At 43.9% G+C, this 20,994-nt stretch overlaps 1 protein-coding gene across 18 annotated transcripts in view; it reads left to right on the forward strand.

The window, feature by feature from the left end:
- The first annotated feature begins 3,620 nt into the window (after positions 1–3,620).
- The window catches only part of LOC125514048 (serine/threonine-protein phosphatase 7 long form homolog), a 48,610-nt gene continuing 31,236 nt past the window's right edge, over positions 3,621–20,994 (forward strand). For 2 of the 18 annotated variants that reach the window (XM_087518256.1, XM_087518258.1), the window contains exons 1-3: positions 3,621–4,012; positions 4,687–6,142; positions 6,543–6,643. The gene's annotated coding sequence lies outside the window, so the exon portion shown is untranslated. Of the gene's footprint in view, positions 6,143–6,542; positions 6,820–6,868; positions 7,198–20,994 lie in introns of those variants that run through there. The other 16 variants (XM_087518253.1, XM_087518250.1, XM_087518252.1 and 13 more) reach the window with 16 other exon arrangements.

Genomic DNA, 20,994 nt, shown 5'->3' on the forward strand with positions numbered 1-20,994 from the left:
CGTTGCTAAGAATGGATCCTTTCTAGAGAAGGAGTTTCTCTCGAAAGAAGTGAGTGGGAGGAAAGTAGAACTTGATGAGGTAATTGTACCTGATCCCTTATTGGAAAGTAGTTCATCACAGAAACCAGTTCCAGTGATTCCTACACCAATTAGTGAGGAAGCTAATGATGATGATCATGAAACTTCTGATCAAGTTACTACCGAACGTCGTAGGTCAACCAGAGTAAGATCCGCACTAGAGTGGTACGGTAATCCTGTTCTGGAAGTCATGTTACTTGACCATGACGAACCTACGAACTATGAGGAAGCGATGATGAGTCCAGATTCCGCAAAATGGCTTGAGGCCGTGAAATCAGAGATGGGATCCATGTATGAGAACAAAGTGTGGACTTTGGTTGACTTGCCCGATGATCGGCAAGCCATAGAGAATAAATGGATCTTCAAGAAGAAGGCTAACGTTGATGATAATGTTACTGTCTACAAAGCTCGACTTGTTACGAAAGGTTTTCGACAAGTTCAAGGAGTTGACTACGATGAGACCTTCTCACCCGTAGCGATGTTTAAGTCCGTCTGAATCATGTTAGCAATTGCTGCATTTTATGATTATGAAATTTGGAAAATGGATGCCAAAATTGCATTCCTTAATGGATATCTTAAAGAAGAGTTGTATATGATGCATCCAGAAGGTTTTGTCGATCCAAAAGGTGCTAACAAAATGTGTAAGCTCCAGCGATCCATTTATGGACTGGTGCAAGCATCTCGGAGTTGGAATATACGCTTTGATAGTGTGATCAAAGCATATGGTTTTATACAGACTTTTGGAGAAGCATGTATTTACAAGAAAGTGAGTGGAAGCTCTGTAGCATTTCTGATATTATATGTGGATGACATATTGTTGATCGGAAATGATACTGAATTTCTGAATAGCATAAAAGGATACTTGAATAAGAATTTTTCAATGATAGACCTCGGTGAAGCTGCTTATATATTGGGCATGAAGATCTATAGAGATAGATCGAGACGCTTAATTGGACTTTCACAAAGCACATACCTTGATAAAGTTTTGAAGAAGTTCAAAATGGATCAAGCAAAGAAAGGGTTCTTGCTTGTGTTATAAGGTGTGAAGTTGAGTCAGACTCAATGCCCGACCACTTCAGAAGATAGAGAGAAAATGAAAGTCATTCCCTATGCTAAGGCCATAGGTTCTATCATGTATGCAATGCTATGTACCAGACCTGATGTGTGCCTTACTATAAGTTTAGTAGGGAGGTACCAAAGTAATCTAGGAGTGGATCATTGGACAGCGGTCAAGAACATCCTGAAACACCTGAAAAGGACTAAGGATATGTTTCTCGTTTATGGAGGTGACAAGGAGCTCATCGTAAACGATTACGTCGATGCAAGTTTTGACACTGATCCGGATGACTCTAAGTCACAAACCAGATACATATTTTTATTGAATGGTGGAGCTGTCAGTTGGTGCAGTTCTAAGCAAAGCGTCGTGGTGGGATCTACGTGCGAAGCGGAATACATAGCTGCTTTGGAAGCAGCAAATGAAGGAGTCTGGATGAAGGAGTTCATATCTGATCTAGGTGTCATACCTAGTGCATCGGGTTCAATGAAAATCTTTTGTGACAATACCAGTGCAATTGCCTTGGTAAAGGAATCCAGATTTCACAAGAGAACCAGGCACATCAAGAGACGCTTCAATTCCATCCGCGATCAAGTCAAGGAGGGAGACATAGAGATTTGCAAGATACATACGGATCTGAATGTTGCGGACCCGTTAACTAAGCCCCTCTCACGAGCAAAACATGATGAGCACCAAGACTCCATGGGTGTTAGAATCATTACAATGTAATCTAGATTATTGACTCTAGTGCAAGTGGGAGACTGAAGGAAATATGCCCTAGAGGCAATAATAAAGTTGTTATTTATATTTCGTTATATCATGATAAATGTTTATTATTCATGCTAGAATTGTATTAACCGGAAACTTAGTACATGTGTGAATACATTGACAAACAGAATGTCACTAGTATGCCTCTACTTGACTAGCTCGTTAATCAAAGATGGTTAAGTTTCCTAGCCATAGACATGAGTTGTCATTTGATGAACGGGATCACATCATTAGAGAATGACTTGACCCATCCATTAGCTTAACACTTTGATTGTTTAGTTTATTGCTATTGCTTTCTTCATAACTTATACATGTTCCTATGACTATGAGATTATGCAACTTCCAAATGTCGGAGGAACACTTAGTGTGCTATCAAACGTCACAACGTAACTGGGTGATTATAAAGATGCTCTACAGGTGTCTCTGATGGTGTTTGTTGAGTTGGCATAGATTGAGATTAGGATTTGTCACTTCGATTGTCGGAGAGGTATCTCTGGGCCCTCTCGGTAATGCAAATCACTATAAGCCTTGCAAGCAATGTGACTAATAAGTTAGTTGCGGGATGTTGCATTACAGAACGAGTAAAGAGACTTGCCGGTAACGAGATAGAACTAGGTATGATGATACCGACGATCGAATCTCGGGCAAGTAACATACCGATGACAAAGGGAACAAGGTATGTTGTTATGCAGTTCGACCGATAAAGATCTTCGTAGAATATGTAGGAGCCAATATGGGCATCCAGGTTCTGCTATTGGTTATTGACCAGAGAGATGTCTCGTCATGTCTACATAGTTCTCGAACCCGTAGGGCCGCACACTTAACGTTCATTGACGATATAGTATTATATGAGTTATGTATGTTGGTGACCGAATATTGTTCGGAGTCCCGAATGAGATCACGGACATGACGAGGAACTCTGAAATGGTCCGTATATAAAGATTGATATATGGAATGATAGTGTTTGTTCTCCAGAAGGGCTCCAGAATTCACCGAAAGGGGTTCCGGATGTTTCCCGAAATGTTTGGGTACGGGAACACTTTATTTGGGCCAAAGGGAAAGCCCACAAGATTTTTGGAAAGCACAAAAAGAAGTTTTGGAGAGTCTAGGAGCCAGACGCCGCGGTCCCTGGCGTCTGGGTCCAGACGCCGGGAACCCTGGAGTCCGAGAAGGACTCTTGCTTTTCAGGTGAAACTGACTTTGTGTAGGCTTCTACTCCAAGTTTCGACTCCAAGGCTCAACGTATAAATAGAGGGGTAGGGCTAGCACCCAAGACACATCAAGAAACACCAAGCTGTGTGCCGGCAACCCCGTCCCCCCTAGTTTATCATCCATCATAGTTTTCGTAGTGCTTAGGTGAAGCCCTACGGAGATTGTTCTTCACCAACACCGTCACCACGCCATCGTGCTGCCGGAACTCATCTACTACTTCGCCCCTCTTGCTGGATCAAGAAGGCAAGGACGTCATCGAGTTGAACGTGTGCTGAACACGGAGGTGTCGTACGTTCGGTACTTGATCGGGATGGATCGTGAAGGTGTACGACTACATCAACCGCGTTGATAAACGCTTCCGCTTTTGGTCTATGAGGGTACGTAGACACACTCTCCCTTTTTGTTGCTATGCATCTTCTAGATAGATCTTGCGTGATCATAGATTTTTTTTTAAATACTGTGCCACATCGCAATTTATTGTCGCTCAATTAACACCTCCCAGGGTAAATTCTCGATGACTTTTTCCTCGTCCAGAAGAGATTTTTCTCTCCACACGCAACCTCTCATTTCCTCTTCTCCTAGGGTTGCGCCGCCGCCGCAGCCCATGCCAGCTACTTCGACGCTGTCCACTGGAGAAAGCCTCCTCCCCAGATCCGCTTCTCCCCCAAACCATCTCATCTTCTTATTCCACCCGTCCGCCATGATTGTTGCAGAGGAGGAGGAGGAAGGGGATGGCAAAATCTCGGGAGAGAAAAAAGCCGGCAAGCAAGCGAGAAGGATGTCATGGCAGACATACGTTGACGAGCCGCTGCTCTGCGACATCGACGGCCAGCGCCTCACCGCCGCCCCATCCTTGGCCATGATGGCACTGCTTGGGCACAGTCCGAGTCCTTCCCCGAGGTCCTCCTTCTTCGTTAAATTATCTACATCTACTGCTCCCATTGATACTCCTTGTTCTGTTTTACTTAATTTACTTGGTCGATCTATGTTTGACTTGACTGAGATCTCGCTTGTCCGAGTGGCTGCAAGCCTGATGCGTTGGTGAATTCATTTTTTACTTGCTTGTTGTAACCGTAATCTACGATGCACAAAGTACCCGTGTAGTTGGTTGGTTCTACAGGCACGCTGCTGGTTGGAGGGGGGTATAAGCATCTGTAACTTACTAATGGAAGCACATTGCAGGGTGATATCTATGTGGCCATACAGATGAAAGTTGATTTTCCAGCTAGCCCAAAAAAATACAATTACCAAAATTTAGAAGTATTGATTTAATGGTACAAGTAATTCCTATAGAGATATGGCTTGGATCATCAGATTGCAGGGAGCATAAAGTTTGTTTGTGTTGTTACTATTTCAAACTGTATTAAACCGTGGCTACATATTTTTTAGTGAATGAACGGGGAAGGAAGATCCACTGCTCGATATTCTTTTTTGCGACTCCATTAGTTTGTATGTTCAGTTGGCAAACTTTTGCTCTTTTATGTTACACATCATTCTTGTTTTTTTTTTCTTTTTGAAAGATTACATTGCATCAGTCTTATGACCTATGATCAGTGTGTTTCTACATTCAACAGATCAAACCTGAAGAACTTACTGCAGTAATAAATGACTTCGATGAACCACGCACTTTGGCACCAACTGGATTATTCCATGGTGGTACAAAGTCGCCATGAAGGTAGCCAACGCACGCAACCTCCCTCTCTCTCACTTCCTCTCCCATGTAAAGCGTGTCGCCAGGGGGAGAGCAACTGGCTGCACCGACATCGTCGCGCCTCGAGGAAGGAGTGGGTGGAGGTGAAACTTGGTGGGAGGAGAAGGTGGCAGCAGAGTCCGCTGCAGTTTCTATTTGTGATCTGCCTTGACACTGGAGGCGGCAGATCCATCCAGTAGAAGTGGCTACCGGAAGGGGTGGAGGAAGAAGCCGTTGTGGACTAGCTAAGGGTCAGGTCAGGAGGATCCACCATGCCAGCCACCGGAAGAAGGGACCCTCTTGTGTCCCGCTTCTTCCCGAGCGTCAGCCACGCGGATAGGCCGCTAGAATGGGAGCTCGTGGACAAGAGCCTCTGAGGGCAGGTCATGGACAAGGATGCTAATTATTTAGGATTTCACATATTAATTGCAGTTCATGTATTTAGAGTTAGTCACAATATCATCATTTTAGATCAATGTTCCATGTGTAGGCTGCCATTGCTCATCTTCCCCCCAAGGTTACATTTTTTATTTTTGATTACCTTAATCTTTACCATAGATATGCATTGCTAATGGTACGACACCCTAACAAGATTTCCATTATTATTATTTGCAATTATTCCACAAGGACATTATCAAAGGAAGTTTTCCTTATTTAAAAATTGCTTCAGCTCCAAATGTTACTGTACTACTATGTCTTTTTGGACTGAAAATGAAGTTTCCAGGCTACTAAGGATCGCCCTCTTCTTTGTTCAGAGAACCCAATGTTCCAGCTAGACGGACCTGCTGGTATTTTATAATCTGGTCATTAGCGGATGGTCTTCAAGTAAAGCTAAATGTGAGCCACACCAATTTCCTTTAGTTCTTGAGAATTTTGTTGTTGTCCTTTCGATTAACAATCTGCCACAATGCTAATGACACTTGCTTTCTCTTTCTAAAATGCATGTGTGTTTTTCTCAAGTGTCCTCACTATTTGAGGATTGTTACTGTGTGACAAAGCAAGGCAATGCAAAAAAGTGCATGTGCTTTTCTTTGTTTATCAAATAGTTACTCTAAAATACGATATGCCTTCTGGAATTTTTCCCTACAAAATACATGTATCATCTCCTCATTGATTCTGATCTAATGCGGAGATTATTTCTACACTATGACTGCGTTTTATTTTCGTATATATGCATATCGCGGCCAGAGTGATACGCTGGTTGCACATGCATCATCGTCGTAAGCTGGATGAGCAAGGCTAGCGACGAGATCATGGTGAGGATGGACTAGCGGGCACAGGGATCCAACATGAGGTACATAGAGATCAAGGTGCACACTATCAAGAGGCCTTCTCCAGAGGTACAGTGAATATTACGAGAGTAAATTCCTTCTCATTTCCTGTACATGGTGTTTGCAGTGTGTCATTAGTGCCTATGTCTATCTCGTAAGCAATTTTGTAAGATTAGTCTTGCTGTTTTTTTATGGAAACCATTGGGGGCATGTGAGATCTCTTGGAGCATTTTGTATCATTCTGACCATGAGTGTATTTAATCTTGTGGTCTGATGCCTTTTAATTGATGGCAAGACATTAAGGGTATGATGAGATCATTTCTTGGTGCATTTTGTATTGTTCTAGCCCGTGATTGTATCTAATCTTTTAGTCTATTGCTTCTAAGTTTTGACTGCTTGTTTTGCCGATGTCTTTGACCTATGTGTCCAGGTTAAACTTCATACTTCACAATGCAGCTATTATTTGCAGGATCTAAGACTGGACATATGACACTTCTGATAATTCAAACAACCTTTGCCAATAAAGCAGCATGGGCTAGAGAAATAGCGCTAAAACTTCATTAAGTCGAAGTAAGCAGTATCCATTCTAAATGGCCTTCTTTCTTCCTCATATGTCAATTGCAAACAAACATGCTTCTGCTGATGCTTAGAAGAAGCTAAGGAGTATGTGTCCAGAACCTCTTTTATATTACCAAGCAATACATATTTTCTGAATGCACGTGATAGAACTGAAAGGATTTTTGTTATCTTGCATGATGCCTTGTTGGTCTGATACTGAAAAATTCTGATGTATAGGTTTTTCTCAATGACGGTTCTGACTTTGATAATTTATTAGAAGAAAGAGTGGAAAAAAATGAGAGGATGCTGAAATGACTCAAATAGAACTACTAGATCTCCGTGCTAGCAAGCTAAGTATGTTCGAGGAAATAATGCGATGCAAAAATTTTTCTTGTGATCGTGGGGATTGTTTACAGAATTTGCAATTTTGATTCGCTTCATTGCAAAAATGATACCGTTTAGATTTTATTAGTAGAAATGACTGTAAGTCCAACATTTGACCATAGAAGGTTTTATAATCTTCAGTAATTAGTATGGTATTATAACATCTAGAATTGATGGTTTTACATAGTTGGTCTACAATATGAGTAATTTACCATGTTAACGGGATTACTGTTGCTATGGGTCTCATGTTTCAATCAAAATACACTTTTTTTGAATTTTCACCGCCGGGGGGGGGGGGGGTATTCCTCCCCACCTGAATAGTATTCATTTGTTGCCTATAGGCTTTGCAGCCTAATACAAGATAGGATTCAAGTGAACCAGAAGTACAAGGGACACAAGAAGGAGAAATAAAGCAAAAATAACACAAAGACAACCCATGGCGAGGGGGACACAACACAACAAGGGGTGCCATGGGACGCTCGAACTGCAGCGGCGAGCCGAGACTAAACCATGACGCTGCACCGTTGACGCAATCGAAAAGTACCGGGCAACCAAGACTGCACAACGCCATGACACCACCCGTGTCATGGGGTACATTTGAACAGTCACACCGGGCCAAGACGACGCCACGACACCTGTGCACCACCGGTGTAGTTGAAGGGCATCACTAAGCATAGAACTCCACAGAGCACACCCAAAACATCACACAAGGGGGCACCACGGGTGCTCGAACTGCAGCGGCGAGCCAAGACTAAACCATGACACTGCACCATCAACTCAATCGAAAAGCATCGGGCAACCAAGACTGCACAACGTCACGACACCACCTGTGTCATGGGGTACGTTCGAACAGTCACTCCGGGCCTAGACGACACCACGGCACCTGTGTGCCATCGGCATAGTCGAAGGGCATAACCAAGCATAGAACTCCAGAGAGCACACCCAAAACATCACAAGACCGGAGGATGAAGACAACACCATCAAGATGGAAACGACAGGAAGCGCCGTCACTGTCTCGACCAGCAGCAGTTGGCCGACCATGGATTTCTCCCCAAACCCCTGTCACAACCTCCCCCCGACAGGATGCAGAGCAACCGCCCAAAGCATCGGGCAGCGCTGGAATGGACGGCCCCAGATCCAGGTGAATCCAATCGGCAGCGATGCCAGCAGGCACCCTTGACGCGAGGACACCAGTGAGGAGCACTGGCATGGCGCCCCTGCAGGTAAGTTCGCGAGACAGCAACAACCCACCGGGGGATCTGGGAGGTGGAGGGCTCCCAAGAAGTAGGAGCCACGACGCCACCTTCGTTATGGCGAGCGCGGGGAGGAGCACGGCAACGACAGAACGGGCGGCAGCAGAGGTGGAAGACGTGAATCCCGCCGGCAGAGCGGTGCCGGCAGGCACCAGCGAGGAGCACTGGTGAGGCGTCCCCAGCAGGGGAGGCGACGGAGGTGGAGGGCGTGGTAGGTGGGCCTGCGGGAGGCAGGAAGGCGAGCGTCGAGCATGGAAGAATCGCGGCTGACCACGGCGAGAGGTTGAAGGCGGGAGGCGGCGAAGTCCGGTGCAAAGACGCCATATCAGGGTTGTGGAGAAGACAAAAAGGAGAAGATAGTCTCACATCAACTAGGCGTATCAACGGGCTATGGAGATGCCCATCAATAGATATCAATGTGAGTGAGTAGGGATTGCCATGCAACGGATGCACTAGAGTTATAAGTGTACGAAAGCTTAAAAGGAAACTAAGTGGGTGTGCATCCAACTTGCTTGCTCACGAAGATCTAGGGAACTTTGAGGAAGCCCATCATTGGAATATACCAGCCAAGTTCTATAATGAAAGATTCCCACTAGTATATGAAAGTGACAACATAAGAGATAGTAGCACTGCCCCTTCTCTCTTTTTCTTTTTTTTTGTTTTTTTGTGTGTTTTCTGGGCCTTCTCTTTTTTATGGCCTCTTTTTTTCTTTTCTTTTTTCGTCCGGAATCTCATCCCGACTTGTGGGGGAATCATAGTCTCCATCATCCTTTCCTCACATGGGACAATGCTCTAATAATGATGATCATCACATTTTTATTTACTTACAACTCAAGAATTACAACTCGATACTTCGAACAAAATATGACTCTATATGAATGCCTCCGGCGGTGTATCGGGATGTGCAATGACTCATGAGTGACATGTATGAAAGAATTATGAACGGTGGCTTTGCCACAAATACAATGTCAACTACATGATCATGCAAAGCAATATGACAATGATGAAGCGTGTCATAATGAACGGAACGGTGGAAAGTTGCATGGCAATATATCTCAGAATGGCTATGGAAATGCCATGCTAGGTAGGTATGGTGGCTGTTTTGAGGAAGGTATATGGTGGGTGTATGATACCGGCAAAAGGTGCGCGATATTAGAGAGGCTAGCAATGGTGGAAGGGTCAGAGTACGTATAATTCATGGACTCAACATTCGTAATAAAGAACTCACATACTTATTGCAAAAATCTATTAGTTACCGAAACGAAGTACTACACGCATGCTCCTAGGGGGTAGATTGGTAGGAAAAGACCATCGCTCGTCCCCGACCGCCACTCATAAGGAAGACAATCAATAAATAAATCATGCTCTGACTTCATCACATAACGGTTCACCATACATGCATGCTACGGGAATCACAAACTTTAACAAAAATATCTCTTAAATTCACAACTATTCAACTAGCATGACTTTAATATCACCATCTTCATATCTCAAAACAATCATCAAGTATCAAACTTCTCATAGTATTCAATGCACTTATATGAAAGTTACTTATATGAAAGTTTTTATTATACCCATCTTGAATGCCCATCATAGTAGGACTAATTTTATAACCCAAGCAAATTACCATACTGTTCTAAAGACTCTCAAATAATATAAGTGAATCATGAGAGATCAATAATTTCTATAAAATAAAACCACCACCATGCTCTAAAAAGATATAAGTGAAGCACTAGAGCAAACGACAAACTACTCCGAAAAATATAATTGAAGATCAATGAGTAGTTGAATAATTATGTAACTATGTGAAGACTCTCTAACATTTAAGAATTCCAGATCTTGGGATATTATTCAAACAAAAATCAAAATAAAATAAAATAAAATGACGCTCCAAGCAAAGCACATATCATGTGGTGAATAAAAATATAGCTCCAAGTAAAGTTACCGATAGACGAAGACGAAAGAGGGGATGCCATCCGGGCATTCCCAAGCTTAGGCTCTTGGTTGTCCTTAAATATTACCTTGGGGTGCCTTGGGCATCCCCAAGCTTAGGCTCTTGCCACTCCTTATTTCATAGTCCATCGAATCTTTACCCAAAACTTGAAAACTTCACAACACAAAACTTAACAGAAAACTTGTAAGCTCTGTTAGTATAAGAAAATAAATCACACTTAGGTACTGTTGTGAACTCATTCTAAATTCATATTTGTGTAATATCTATTGTATTTCAACTTCTCTATGGTCCATACCTTCTGATACTACTCATAGGTTCATCAAAATAAGCAAACAACACAATGAAAACAGAATCTGTCAAAAACAGAACAATCTGTAGCAATCAGTAGGTTTAGAATACTTCTGTAACTCCAAAAATTCTGATAAATTAGGACGACCAGGAAATTTGTATATTGATCTACTGCAGTTGGAATTGGTATTTTATCGCTGTCTGGTAAAAAATGAAAATTATTCTCGTGAGCGCATACTTTCTGTTTTTATCAGCAAGTTCAAACAACAATCACCCAAGAGGATCCTAAAGGCTTTACTTGGCATAAACACTAATTAAAACATAAAAAACACAATCATAACATAGGCTAGATAAATTATTTATTACTAAATAGAAACAAAAAGTGAAAAAAAATTGGGTTGCCTCCCAACAAGCGCTATCGTTTAACGCCCCTAGCTAGGCATGATGATTTCAATGATGCTCACATAAAAGATAAGAATTGAAACATAAAGAGAGCATCATGAAGAATATTACTAGCACATTTAAATCTAACCCACTTCCTATGAATAGAGATTTTGTGAGCAAACAACTTATGAGAATAAGAATCAACTAGCAAAGGAAAGCAAAACAAGCATAGCTTCAAGATTTTCAACACATAGAGATGGAACTTGATATTATTGCAATTCCTACAAGCATACGTTCCTCCTTCATAATAATTTTCAGTAGTATCATGAATGAATTCAACAATATAACCATAAGCAAATTTTCAGTAGTTTCATGATCTACAAGCATAGAATTTTTATTACTCTCCACATAAGCAAATTTCTTCTCATGAATAGTAGTGGGAGCAAACTCAACAAAATAACTATCATGTGAGACATAATCCAATTGGAAGTTAAAATCATGATGACAAGTTTCATGGATATCATTATTCTTTATAGCATATGTGTCATCACAATAATCATCATAGATAGGAGGGATGCTTTCATCATAATAAATTTGCTCATCAAAACTTGGGGGACAAAAAATATCATCTTCATCAAACATAGCATCCCCAAGCTTGTGGCTTTGCATATCATTAGCATCATGGGTATTCAAAGAATTTATACTAACAACATTGCAATCATGCTCATCATTCAAATATTTTGTGCCAGACATTTTAATGCATTCTTCTTCTAACACTTTGGCACAATTATCGGAATCCTTATTTTCACGAAAGATATTAAAAAGATGAAGCATATGAGGCACCCTTAATTCCATTTTTTGTAGTTTTATTTTATAAACTAAACTAGTGATAAAACAAGAAACAAAAAGATTTGATTGCAAGATCTAAAGATATACCTTCTGTAAGGGCATATTTATCCGTAAGGTGTTTTGGTGATTGATGACAATGCATTTGCGGACTAATCGTGTGTCTCGAGTATTTCAGATATTTCATGACTAGACACAAGACGGTTAGGAGCCCCTCAAAGATTATTGAAGATGGCGTTTTTCTACGTTCCTTTTTTGATGGATTTTAGTCGTAGGAAAGCCGTACTATTAAGAGGGGGTTCGCTTTGGAAAGGTTTGGGTGGAATCGTCACGTACACGTTTACTCCTCTTTGCACCGCCTTTACCTTAGCACTTTGGAGAATCCTCCGTTTCTTCGAGTTTGTGCAAAAAGAAGAATTCCTAGTGTTGCTGTTCTGGGGCTTGCGGTAGTACTGCTCCTAGGAGCGGTAGTACCGCAGGCCCCTGTGGTAGTACCGCAAGCCTTTGCGGTAGTACCGCAGGAGGCCACAGTAGTACCGCTCCTTGGGAGTCGTAGTACCGTGAGTCCTGGTCCGGCACAGCGCCATGAGCGGAAGTAGGGACGGATGTAATTTTTTACATCCGCTCCCTGCGCGGTAGTATCGCTTGCCTTCAGCGGTAGTACCGTGTCGTATTTTTGCACTATTTGTAAATCAGCGGAACGGGCCACGGACGTTTCTTTTTGTCCACGGCCTTCCCAGGCTGGTCCAACCCTGCCTTGCAGTAGTACCGCAAGGGGGTGCGGTAGTACCGTGCGAGCTACAGTACCGCTTCAGCGTCGTTGCTATAGGCCTGGGCTAGCTCCTGCCGTGGCCACGGTAGTACCGCGGTTCGTTGCGGTAGTACCGTGAGCCCTTGCGGTAGTATCGCTTGGTTGGCGCGGTAGTACCGCATGTCGCGGGCTGGTTAAGTGGATAACTGTTGGATTTGTCTCTCCACTATATAAGGGGTATCTTCTTCTCCGAGTTGACTACCTCTTCCAACCCTAAGCTCCATTGTTGCTCCAAGCTCCATTTTCGCCCAATCTCTCTCCCTGGCCAATCAAACTTGTTGATTTTCTAGGGATTGGTTGAGAAGGCCTCGATCTACACTTCCACCAAGAGAAATTCGATTCCCCCCACTAATCCCTTGCGGATCTTGTTACTCTTGGGTGTTTGAGCACCCTAGACGGTTGAGGTCACCGCAGAGCCATATTCCATTGTGGTGAAGCTTCGTGGTGTTGTTGGGAGCCTCCGATTAAGTTGTGGATATTGCCCCAACCTTGTTTGTAAAGGTCCGGTCGTCGCCTCCAAGGGCACCAATAGTGGAATCACGACATCTTGCATTGTGTGAGGGCGTGAGGAGAATACGGTGGCCCTAGTGACTTCTTAGGGAGCATTGTGCCCCCACACCGCTCCAACGGAGACGTACTTCCCCACAAAAGGAAGGAACTTCGGCAACACATCCTCGTCTCCACCGGCTCCACTCCTGGTTATCTCGTACATTTACTTGTGCAAGCTTATTTGTGTTATTTCCCTTGCTTGCTTGTGTGCTTGTTGTTGTTGCATCATATAGGTTGCTCACATAGTTGCTTGTCTAGACAACCTACTTTGATGCAAAGTTTAATTTGGTAAAGAAAAGTTAAAAATTGTTAGTTGCCTATTCACCCCCCTCTAGTCAACTATATCGATCCTTTCAATTGATATCAGAGCCTCGTCTCTTTTTAAGGACTTTGCCATCCAAAGAGTATGGTTGACATCGTAGACGGTGTGGAGGAGCACTCCGGTGCAAATCTAGTCTCGTCTATGGGAGATGGGGGAACCTCGGTCTCTCATGAGGAATTCAATGTGGCCTTGGAGACATTGAAAACCTCCATGACGACCGAGGTTGAAAGCATGTTTACTAAATGCATTGAAGGGCTTAAACTATCCATTGCACCGTTGAAAGTGGGTGATCCCACTAACAAGGTGACGGATGCTAACTCCGACAAAGGGGAAGCTACAAGCGAAAAGGCTCCTTCTTCTAGTGGTAAAAATGGCACCGACATCTTTGCCCATGTGGAACCTCCACTTGTTTATGGTGGACTGATTCCTTCCACTCATTTGAATCATGCCGGTCCTCCCCCTAAGATTGTGAAAATGAGGACTTTGATTCTTGGGTCTATCGGTTTAAGCGTCATTTAAATCATGTGTATACTAATCTTTGGAGAATCATTGAAGAAGGTTTCTATCCACATGACCGAAGCAAACTTCACTCCAAGAGAAGCCGCGGATAATCAATTCAATGAGAATGCTCTCTTCATCATCCAAGATGCAATTCCACCCGAAGACCTTCCTCACCTCCGGCCCTAACTTGCGGTTTCACTCCAAGATCATGGGAGCAAGGACATGGATGACAATTGGATCAAGCGCAAATTCCTCAAGGCAATGATGCCTTACCACAAGGCCATGTCCTCCGTCATTGGTCAAAGGCCAGACTTCCACACCTTGTCCTCAAGTGAAGTGTTGGATGAGTTTGTGGCTATGAGCATCTTGGACAAGACCGCCGACAATGCGGTGCTTCGCTCTCAAAGGGAAAATAAGCCCAACCTTGCATTGAAGGCCAAGGTTTGTGTTGAAGAAGAAGAAGAGGAAGAAGAGGAGGAAGAAGAGGAAAGCAACCCCGAAGATACAAAGTATGCCTATCATGAACACATGGCACTTGCTTCAAGGCAATTTTGGAGCAAGAAAAACTCAAGGCCAAACTTCAAGAAGAACAACTCAAGTGGCACGAAGAGCAAGAAACGTGTGAGACTTGCTATAATTGTGGCAATGTGAGCCATTTTATTGCGGAATGCCCGTATGAGAAGAGGGAAGACAATGGTGGCAAGCTCATCCGAAAGGACAAAGCCGAGCCTTTCCCAAACAAGAGCAACTTCACCAAGAAGACTTATCACAAGGCGTTGGTGGTTCAAGAAGAGTACCATGATGATGATGAAGATGGTGAGTCAGTTGCCATGGCCTCCGTTGCCATTGCAACAACTCCACAAGTGTCTCTCTTCAACTCACCTAATGAGAACATCACCGCCAAGTGCCTCATGGCTAAAGCCACCAACAAGGTAACCCCCAACATCAAAACTACCATCATTAATAATCCTTCCTTGATGGATTGCATTGATGAATATGAGGGATCTAATGTGGAGGAAAATGAGTTTGAGTCCTTTATGGGTAAACTCAAGGGTAAATTCAAAAAGCATTTCGTTGCTCTCTTGGAACAACTTGGTGAAGCCAATGACATGATCGAGGCTCACGAAGATACTATCTCCAAGATGGAGGGGCATAGTCGTGACTATGCCGATGAGATTTCGGATCTTTCCAATGCTCTTGAGGAAGAGCGTGGTCTTCGTTTGACTTTTGAGGAGTCACACAACGTTGATCACGCTAAGTTAAAGAAAGATTTTGATCATGCTCTTGTTGTTTCTCGTGTGCTAAACTCCGAGAAGGCCAAGCTTGGGGTTGATCTTACTAGACTCAAAGAGGAGTTTGACTTACTTGACAAGGCTCACAAGGTCTTGAAGGGTGCTCATGCTAGCCTCAAAGAGTCTCATGATCAACTTCAAGTAAAGCTAACCAAGGAGAAAGCCACTTTTCCTCGTATGATGTTAATTGATAATGCAAATGCTACTAACCCATGTTGTGAGCATGTGCATCTTGTTGAGGAGAATGCTAAGTTGAAGGTGCAACTTGAGAAAGGTCTTGTCTCTTGCATACAAGGCGAGAAGAACCTCAACGACCTTTTGAGCAACCAAAAGGAAGTTGTGGCCAAATAAGGGATTGGGTACGTGCCCAAGTCCAAGAACAAGAAGGAGAATGACAAGGCCAAACGACCTCCTCCTCTCAAGCAAACCTTTGTGAAGGAGGGAGAGGGTGCTACTAAGGAGAAGGAGAAGAACACTGTGACTAAGGAGAAGGAGAAGAACACTGTGAGGGGTAGTGATGCCAAGAAGGGCAAAGCTTCCCTTCCCAACAAAGCCGGCGACTTTAACCCTTCTTATGTGTTGTGCCATGCTAGTGATGGGCATGTTTATGCCAAATTTGTTGGTTCTCCTTATGAGTACATTGAATGGTCTATTTGGGTTCCTAAGACCCTTGTTACTAACATCAAAGGACCCATTACAAAATGGGTACCTAAAACCAAGCATTGATCTCTTGTAGGTGTTTGCTTACGGTGGGGGATCATGGTTGCTCGATAGTGGAGCTACTAATCATATGATCGGAAGTAAGGACTTAGTGGTGGACGTGCAAAATATTCCATCCATGCCCACCAACGTCGAGTGGGGTGACGCCTCGTCCTCTAAGGTATTGGGACTCAGCAAGGTTGTCATTTCTCATGATCTTACGATCGAGAAGGTCATGCTTGTTGAGTCCCTTGCATACAATTTACTTTCCGTTCGTCAACTAGCACTCATGGGTTTCGCCACCTTCTTTGATTTTGATACCGTGGCCCTCTTATGGAGCAAGACTCTTAAAGTAGACTTTGTTGGGCATGTCGAAAACGGTCTCTATGTGATTAACTTTTCAGAGCGACTCACTAAGACCGCGACATGCCTAATGGCTAAAGTTGACGTGGGATGGCTTTGGCATCGTCGTCCAACCCATGTCAATATGAGATCTTTGCAAAGTCTTCTCAAGGGGACCATGTCCGTGGACTAACACATGTTAGTTTTGTCAAAGATCATGCTTGCAGTGCTTGTATCGAAGGAAAGCTACATGAAAAGGCTCACCCTCCCATGACTATCATTTACTCAAAGAGGCCTTTGGAGCTCCTTCACATGGATCGCTTTGGGCCTCCATCTTTTGATAGTCTTGGGGGTAGGAAGTATTGCTTGGTGATTGTGGATGATTATTCGAGATACACTTGGGTATATTTCTTCAAGAGGAAGAGTGAGACCCAACAAACCGTCATTGACTTTGCAAATGAAGCTCAACGTCAACACAATGCAAAGATCATGACAATAAGAAGTGACAACGGCACCGAGTTCAAGAACTACACCTTGGATGAGTTTCTTAGTGATGAGGGGATCAAGCATCAATATTCCGCACCTTACACCCCTCAACAAAATGGTGTAGCAGAGAGGAAGAACCGGGTGTTGATGGATGCGGCAAGGATCATGGTGGCGGAGTTCAAGTCTCCATACAACTTTTGGGCCGAAGCCATCAACACCGTGTGTCATGCATCAAATCGGCTCTACCTCCGCAAAGGTTTAACAAGACTCCATATGAGATAATCACCGGGAACAAGCCCAACCTCAAGTACTTCCGGGTGTTCGGGTGTAAGTGTTTCATTCTCAAGAAAGGTGTTCGTTTGTCTAAATTTGAGGCTAGAGCTCATGAGGGCATATTTGTTGGTTATGCTACAAACTCCCATGCTTACTGTGTCCTCAATAAGTCCACGGGACTTATTGAGGAGACATGTAACGTGGAGTTTGATGAGAATAACGGCTCCCAAGTGGAGCAAAGTGGCACTTGTGATGTAGGTGATGAAATTCCTCCCCAAGCCATAAGAAGAATGGGTGTTGGTTTTATCTTACCCATTGAGGAACCCCTTGTGGCCGAAGGAGAAGGACAATGCTCCACTCAAGTGGAGCCATCACCAACCCAAGGCCCACACGCTTCCGAAGAACAAAGTGAAGGCCCTCAACCTCAAGAACAAGACCGAGGGCAAGGTCAATCTCAAGATGGTGTTGTAACATCAAGTGATGCCCAAGGCCAAGTTCTCTCCTCCGAGCAAGTTCAAGATCAAGAGCTTCTTCGAGATCAAGAACAAGCTCAAGCGGCGCTCAAGATGATCAAGTGACCGCTCCTCGTCTCACCCCCGAGGAGGAATTGGAGCGTCGTGTCGCCAAGATTGCTTCCAAGCTCTCCACCAAGGATCATCTCATGACAAATGTGCTTGGAAGCTTAAGACAGGGGGTAAGCACTCATAGAAAATTAGCAAACTATTGTGAACATCACGCATTTGTCTCTTGTGTTGAACCCCAAAAGGTCTATGACGCGCTCGAAGATCCGGATTGGCTCAATGCCATGCATGAAGAACTCAACAACTTCGAGCACAACAAGGTGTGGAGATTGGTGCCAAGGCCAACGGGGAACCACGATGTCATTGTAACCAAAGTGGATATTCAAGAACAAGCAAGATGCTCATGGGATTATCATTCGCAACAAGGCTCATTTGGTAGCACAAGGCTACTCCCAGGTCGAGGGTATCGACTACGGTGAAACCTTTGCTCCCGTTGCTCGTCTTGAATCCATTCGCATGTTGATTGCATATGCTTCTCATCATAACTTTAAGTTACAACAAATGAATGTGAAGAGTGCTTTTCTTAATGGTCCTATTAATGAGTTGGTATATGTCAAGCAACCCCCCGGGTTCGAGGATCCTTCGAGGATCCCTACTTTCCCGATCATGTGTATCAACTCGATAAGGCACTCTATGGCCTTAAGCAAGCCCCACGTGCATGGTATGACCACCTTACCGAGTTGTTGCAAGATCGTGGTTTTGAAATTGGGAAATCGACCCCACTCTTTTTACTAAGAAGGTCAAAGGGGAGTTGTTTGTGTGCGAACTATATGTTGATGATATTATCTTTGGTTCCCCTAACAAAGCTTTCAATGAGGAATTTTCTGCACTATGACCTTGAAGTTCAAGATGTCCATGATGGGAGAGTTAAAGTTCTTTCTCGGGTTTGAAGTCAAGCAATGAAGAGAAGAAACCTTAATCGACCAAGCCAAATACACTCAAGACATGCTCAAGAGATTCAAGCTAAGTGATGTCAAGCCGGCGTCCACTCCTATGCCCGTCAAATGCCAACTTGACATGGATCCCAATGGTAAAGCGGTGGATCAAAAGGTATATCGCTCCATGATTGGCTCCTTGCTTTACCTTTGTGCATCTAGACCGGATATCATGTTGAGTGTGGGAATTTGTGCATGATTTCAAGCTGCACCTAAGGAAAGTCACTTCGTGGCGGTCAAGCGAATCTTTCGATATTTGGCTCATACCCCAAACTTTGGCTTATGGTACCCAAGAGGAGCAAACTTCAAGCTTGTAGGTTATTCGGACTTGGATTGGGCGGGAGACAAAGTGGATAAGAAGTCCACTTCCGGAGGGTGTCAATTTCTCGGTTGCTCTTTGGTGAGTTGGTCTTCCAAGAAGCAAAGGTGTGTGTGTCTCTTGTCCACCGAAGCGGAGTATGTGGCGGCCGGTAGTTGTTGTGCACAACTCTTATGGATGAGGCAAATTTTAAAGGATTACAGTGTCATTTGTGACAAAGTGCCTCTTTGATGTGACAATGAAAGTGCAATCAAGATTTCTCTCAACCCGGTGCAACACTTCAAGACGAAGCATATTGAGATCCGGTATCACTTCATCCGGGATCATATTAGGCGAGGGGACATCAAGCTCAACTATGTCAACACTCTTGATAACCTTGCAGATATCTTCACGAAGCCCTTGGATGAAGCAAGATTTCGCGAGTTAAGGCATGAGCTAAATATCATTGATTCGAGCAATGTTGCTTGAACCCGTGCACACCCCACCATACTCAACTTGTCATCTTGTTTAGGTGTAGGCATGGACATAGGGGGGTGTTGTTCTCTCAATGAACTCTCCCTCCCCCATTATGCATAAATTGATCAACTTTTTCACATTAGCCATTTTTGATGGCACTTGTGCTTCAAAGACGAGTTTTGGTCATGGACCCAAGGATAATTCTTCGCGGTGCCATACCAATTGACTCAAATATGGGTAGCTCCGGCCATCGCCCTCTCCTTGGAGAGGTTGTGTCTCGTGGTTGGTCCTTATTGTCTCTTGTCTTTCTTTCTTCGTGCTGAGCATGTTCTTGCGGTGTCTCGTTCTCTTGAAGTTTTCTTGCGTAGACCCTTTCTCTTTTTTGTTTGAAACTTGCATCTTCTTGAGCTCGCGGTACTACCGCGGCCTGCCACGGTACTATCGCTTGTGGAGTGCATGGTAGTCGCACCCAGCGCGGCAGTAATTTTTTACTTCCACCTGGGGAGCGGTACTACCGCTTCGATGCGGCACTTCCGCCCGAGCGGTACTACCGCGATGAGGTGCGGTACTACCGCGCTGCCGAGGGAGTGTGGGGGTTAAGACTCGGGCAGGAGGAGTTCCAACTCCCCCATACCCATTTGTCTGTTTCTCTCCCACTGCCTCTCTCTCCTGCTCAAGAACGGCGGCGGAGACCCTCGCTGGATCTCCGTCCCCAGCCGCTCTCCTCGGATTCCGACCGGTGGGATCGCTCCCCACCACTTCCTCTTGCCATGGATCAAGGTCTCTCCCCAAATCCCTCTCTCTTTTGTTCGTGCTTTTACTTCTAGGTTTTTGGGGAGATGCATGTTGTTCTTGAGATTTTAGGCCAAATCTTTGCAAGAGTATGCAGTGACCAGACCTCAAACGGTCCAGTCTCTGTGCTCCGGTGTCATCCCTGGATCAGTAATGCTGACACCACACAGTACTTGACGGATTTATAACAGAGTAGCAATCACACACTTATTACATCGAGTGTCTCAAAAGAGAGCTTATTACAATAAATATGGCTTAAGGCCATCTAAATACGATAACAGCGGAAGGCTTGGAAGATAAGTGAGTCCATCAACTCCAACGGCATCACTGAGTATAGAACCACGACCTAAAGGCACCTTACTCGTCGTCTGAAAAGTCTGCAACATGAACGTTGCAGCCCGAAACGGGTCAGCACATGGAATATGCTGGCAATGTAACATATATAGAGCAATGAAAGAATAAGGCTATACTATATGCATATTTGGCTAGTGGAAAGCTCTATGGTTACAGTTTTGCGTAAAGCCAATTTTTCCCTACTGCAAAGGAATACATTTTATTTAACTAACATGGTGGTTGTTAAACATTGAGAGTGTAGACACCCTCTCAATCCCAATTAAACATCATCATTAAAACCCAACAAATTAATTAGAGTAACATGATGAGATTCACATGATAATCCAAGTACTAGATACTCAAAATGTCCATAACCGGGGACACAGCTAACCATGATTAGTTTATACACTCTGCAGAGGTTTGTGCACTTTTCCCCACAAGACTCGATCTCCTCCGTTGGGATTCTCGCACTACATGGTGTTTGAGAAACGGATGACCGAGACATAGTCTTTCAGAAGCGCTAGCACCTTACGATCGGGTAGACCGTTACACCTACTTTCCCC

The sequence above is a fragment of the Triticum urartu genome, chromosome 4A, assembly GCF_056163025.1.
Source record: "Triticum urartu cultivar PI428250 chromosome 4A, HENAU_Tu73, whole genome shotgun sequence".
Lineage (NCBI taxonomy): Eukaryota > Viridiplantae > Streptophyta > Magnoliopsida > Poales > Poaceae > Triticum > Triticum urartu.